This window comes from Herpailurus yagouaroundi, unplaced genomic scaffold (genome assembly GCF_014898765.1).
Source record: "Herpailurus yagouaroundi ecotype Mexico unplaced genomic scaffold, PumYag 29, whole genome shotgun sequence".
Taxonomy (NCBI): Eukaryota; Metazoa; Chordata; class Mammalia; order Carnivora; family Felidae; genus Herpailurus; species Herpailurus yagouaroundi.
Genome location: NW_024412377.1, coordinates 91,765,238 through 91,771,237, shown reverse-complemented (window position 1 = coordinate 91,771,237; position 6,000 = coordinate 91,765,238).

The following is a 6,000-nucleotide window of genomic DNA, read 5'->3' as shown; positions in this document are numbered from 1 at the left end:
TCATACTTAGATATTATATATTTGACATATAGGTTTTCTCTCCAAAGCTACATAGTCTACCCTCAAGGTCGGGGACTACACTGAAGGAAACTCAAGTACCAAGGTCAATGAATTCCCCTTAGAGACTTTCAAAAATATTTAATCAAAAGGATATTTCCAGAATATTGAAATCTTCCCAGGCAGACTAGGCATACCTTGAAATCAATGTAATTGAGCTAATTAGTTATAGGGGTAGCATAAAAGATATTTTAAAGGACTAAGGTTTACCAAAACAAAGAATGGCAAGTGATTTACTTTAACTTCTTAGCATACAGAATCAGACTTTCATTGAATTATGATTTTCATCTATTATTTTATGTAATACATTACTTTTATATTCTCCCTTTATAATCTATTTATGCAGAAAACACACTATACAAGTAATACATAGACATATAGTAGGTAAAAATATGGGAGAATTTTTAATACTTTTAAAGGTTAGCCTTATATATCTCAGGTAATTTCAGCTCAGAATTGAGTGAAATAAATTCTATTAATTATTATTATTATTATTATTATTATTATTATTATTATTATTATCTTAATTTAAGTCCAAGTTAGTTAACATATAGTGTAATAATGATTTCAGGAATAGTATTTAGTGATTCATCACTTGCATATAATACCCAGCAAATTTCCTCCTTAATGCCCCTCACCCATTTAGTCCGCCCACCGCCCCCAGCACCCGCCAGCAACTCTGTTTGTTCTCTGTATTTAAGTCTCTTATGGTTTGTCTCCCTCTCTGTTTTTATATTATTTTTGCTTCCCTTATGTTCATCTGTTTTGTTTCTTAAATTCCACATGATTGAAATCATGTATTTGTCTTTCTCTGACGTATTGTGCTTAGCATAATATACTCTAGTTGCATCCACGTTGTTGCAAATGGCAAGATTTCATTCTTCTTGATCGCCAAATAATATTCCATTATGTAATATATATATCTACATGCATATACACGTATATATGCATGTAGATATATATATTACATAATGGAATATATATATATTATATATACATATATATGCGTATATATATGCATGTAGATATATCTATAGATTATCTATCTATATATCTATATCTATATCTATATCTATATCTATATCTTATTCTTTAAAATGACAATAAAATAACATCTACACTCTAACCAGGAAGTAGAGCAACTGCATCATTTAATCCACACCTGGAGACATAGGTATTATTAATCAACACAAATATTTATGGATGAAGTAAATTAGGGTCAGAAATATTAAGTAACTTGCAACAAACACCTAGGTAGCAAATGGCAGAGTTAGAAATTAATATCATATCTACATTTGTGTACTTATTTTCAGTTAAGCTGCCAGGTACAAATAGGTTAATCATAAATATTGCCTCATGGTACACTAGTGATTGGTCTGTATAAAATGCTCTTTTTATTTATTTTATATAAGTAAAAATTTGTATATAATCAATTTATATGTATTATAACATAAGAACACAGAAACATCTCCTAAAGAGTATATATAATAATGATTCTTTTACTTTGTAAGATATGTGTCATGTTGCATGTAATAATTCAGATTTAGATTTTTCACTTATTGCCCATATTTAGTCGTACCATAGACTGTTACTGGATATTATATTCATTTTGAGTACTGATTATATTCTAAACAATGAATGTAACCCATAACTTCAAATTTCTACAAGTACATTTCTTTAAAAATCTGTAGCATGTTACCTAGAAATGAACAATTCAAAATATGCTAATAAGGGTGAAATATTTTAAAAATTTCAATAAGGCAAACAATGTAAAAGAAAAAATGCAGGGTTATCAGGCATTTACTGTTATTCATCGGTAATTAATTATGTTTTTTCCTTAAATAAGCTTATGACCTGATTACATTTGTAGATGAGTCCATTTATCTATGTGTAAACTGTAGGGATGGACCAAGTGCAGAAATCAATCAGCATAATTACAAAACTTTTATCTGTGGTAAACTTCACTAAAATACTTCATTATATTTTATCAGATTTAAATGCTGTCTGTGCAAAGTATAGCAGACAAAATTTCAGAAGATTAGAAACTGCATGAGGAAACAGGTAGTTCCAGTTTAACTCAGGGGTAGCCTCCCCTGTAAGATCACTGTTGGAGCAGGTAACAGTGTAGTCTTGGGTTTATTTGTAGGATAGATCGCATGTTGCTAGGGATTACTTAGGAAGATCTCTGACAGCCCCAAATTCCCATGCTATTTTCTTATCTGTGAAATGGAAAAATAATACCTTTACTGTGAGGAATCAATAAGAAAATACCCATAAATTTCCTGAGTGTCTCATTACACAATTTATAAGAACTGTGAATACTATGAATCCTCTGATACATATTTTCTATTGGAGGACTATAAATTTCCTAGATTAAGAAGACGTATTGGCACTTTCAAAAATTAACTTTTAAGAATCATTGTTAGAAAAGGAAGTAACCAATTGTACCAGACTGATTCTCAGCAATCAGGATTCCAGCATAAAGAATGGGTTCCAGAGTTTCAGGTCTTCACAGTATGACTTGAAGCACTCAGGATACTGCTTACAAATGGCCAGGTTCCACAGCAGCCACCCATTTATTAGCAAAAAAATTCTCCTTGGAAATTAACTGTAAGTCTCATATAGCTTCCATCCCACTTGGAACGCAGAGAAGCAATTAAGGACCATATGACTTATCCTTTCCTCCATCAGTCCTCTCCCCAAATCCAGCCCTTCCCACTATAGATAATTCACAATAGGCCTAAAAAAGGAAGAACTCTTACACACTGCATTTTGTATCTCATCTTGAAAAGAACTTTATTTTGTATTCATTGTGCATCTAAAGAAGAGAGAGCACACATAAAATAAGGGAAGACAAGGTATCCCTATGTTAGTTAGTGACATAGTGATTGGTAGGATCATTGAGGTGCAGTGTGAGGAACCTAGGTTTGCCTGCCTAAAACTACCATGAAATGAATTAAAATGGAGGTCCCCAGAGGGCAAAATAAAGTATGACAATAAAATTACTAGGTTTTATGTTCTTTTAAATTAACAGGAGAATTAAATGAAGCAAATTTAAAATGGCTTTAAAAGACTTTCAATACCATAAAGGCAAGAAGTTAGGACTTTGACTATGCTTTACTCTCCACCTTCTGTTAATGTGTGGCAGTACAAATTCCCCTTCACAGAGCACCTGTAAATCTCTGGTCAATAGGCAGTAGGATTTACTAAAAACAACTCTGAGAGGAAATTGCCTTAAGTTAGAACATTTTCTTAAAATACATCCAACTTTTTATTTTACAGAAAAATTGGGATTGTAAACTGACCTTTCACTCTTATTTTGACAAACTGTAAATTAATTCACTTGCAGTTGCATTCTTGGACATTATTCAGGCCCTTAAATCTCTACATTTTCATGCTTTCTTGCCCTCTACTCACCTTTGCAGTCCAGAATTTATTCACCTTCTTTTTAGGGTATGAATCTGTCCTATAATGAAGGGCAACCTGTTTAGAGCATGTTTACATTACCTGTGCCTAGCATACTAGAGGCACTACAGTAGCAGGAGACTCCCCTATTTATAAAGCTACGATGAGCCTAAATGTTTCTTCTTCATTCATGTGGCCCTCCAAGGGAGTGTAGCCCCAAAGAATGCATCATGCAGAACTACAAGCATTTTAACAATAGTAAATGCATTATTTCTATCCTACTACACCCACCCCTCCATGCGCCGTAAATTGAGAAGCTTTTATGGTATTATAACATTATAACATTGTCTAACTCCACTCGAAACCTGAAACTTCACGTTGGTTTTTGTTACCGGAATAAACAAACAAACAAGCCAACCTGGATCTATAATCCAAACAAACTTGGTGCAATAAAGTCCTAGAACAGAAAAATCTATTTATTCTTCCCATGATTTTTAGAAGGTTTAACTGAGGCAAGACATGTAAATTTCTTAGATACATGCATGCCTGCAACTGTAAGTGTTCACTGGGCTATTTTATATTAAAAATTATTATAAATTTTAAGAATAAACAGGAAACAAGGGTTGAGGGTTGAAAAAGTCTATGTGATCATGCTTTGTGCGATTTGCTTTCATACAATTGTTTCAATTTACAAATGACATAAAGTCTACATCTCCATTAGGAAAATAACCCTTACACATAAATTAAAATTAGTACTTCAAAATGTAGAAATGAAATGACCACAACAACATTCTTAAGGCCATGATCCTAAATTTCAACTCATTAACATTAAATCACAATTATATTTGGTATAGAAGGAAAGCATCTAAAGATTCCACTTAAATTAAGTGCACTTAGGCACAGTTATCACTAGTATACAATTTGAATCACTTGGGATAAAGCCTTAGCAATTGGCTTACCCACAGGCAGAACAGCAAGTGAAATCTAAAAATCAAAATTTAGATGACTAGTTTTGTACTTTACACTTAAATACAAGCAGAATAAATTGTTTTCCAAAAGTCCATAGTATAGAGAAGAAATGAATACACATGTGTAAAGATTTTATCTAGAAACTTGGAATGAATTTAAGAGCTTAAAAACGTCAATTTTTCATCTATCTAATATGGGAACTAGAATGCTAATTAATATATGAGAGTAAAGTTCTTTTTCTTTTTAAAAATACCATTTCTTTTGAACACAACAATCATATACATTTTTTAAAAGATGACATTATACCTAAAAAGAAGATTTTTATAAAACTTTGTTTCTTGGAAGATCAAATGATAAAATTTTAAAGGCAAAGATAATTCATACAAAAGTCAATCAAACCTTCTCCCCAGTGCTGAAACCTGCATCAGAGCTGATCATCTCACACTCACTGAAATATTTCTTCCAGGGGTTAAAAAAAAAACAAAAAACAAGCAACAAAACAAAATGAAAAAAAAAAAAAACCCACCTGTGCTTTTATCAGTAGCATATTCTAATTGTTCAATCTCTCATACTGACCAAAAAAAAAAAAAAAAATCTGCTTTCTTGATATAGAACGTGTAAGTTTTAATAACTTTAGTCACTTCATGTATTTGTGTTACTTAGTCTACCTCAAGAAAGCAGATTACTTCTCTAGCCTATGATGCCTATTCCAACTATGGACTAACCAGTGGAGAGAAAACCAGGGCTGTTATCTTCCTTGATTTGAGAATGTTTGCTTGTACTAAAAGAGCCTTACATTTTATTACTTAGGTCTTACTGGAAATCATAGTACGTTAGCATATATTACACTTGTAGTACACCAAAACTTAGGACTTTTTTTCATATTATGTAGGTACCTATAAGTCAAGACTACACTAGGACTATGTAATAGATTTTGCATCCAGAAGTGGTATATTTCACTTTCCTTCTTTTTAATTGATAATGTTTTAGTGATTTCAAATCATCTAACTCATACAGGAAATTAATTTTTTCAACTCTCAATTGCTCTTTTATTTTTAGTACTGTTCCAGCCAAAATTATATTTATAAGGACAGTTGATATGTTTATTAAGGTGTTTCATAGAAATAGGCTATATTAAAAACTTTTGCAAAGCTTCCTATTTTTGACTATTTAGTGTAATACCATTATAAACATTTGTATTTATCATTCAATGTAAATGTGCAAGGATTTCTCTAGGGTATATAAGTAACTCATATATAATACAAAACTTTTCTAGATAAACCCAAACTGTTTTTCAAATATACTCCCAACAGCATTGTAGAAAGCATTTTATTGGTTTATATCTTTGTCAACATTAGGTGTGGTCAAAATTTTAAATCTTTGCCAATCTGGTTGATATGTAATTACAACCTGCTTTGGTTTTATATTGCATTTACTTAATTTTTTATAGTGTTGGCTCCTTTGCATTGGTTTATTGGCCCGTTGGAAATCATAGAGGGAAAAGAGGAAGCATTCTGGTGTCAGGCAAAGTGGATTCCAGTAATGAGAAACCATTTGCTAACTAATGAT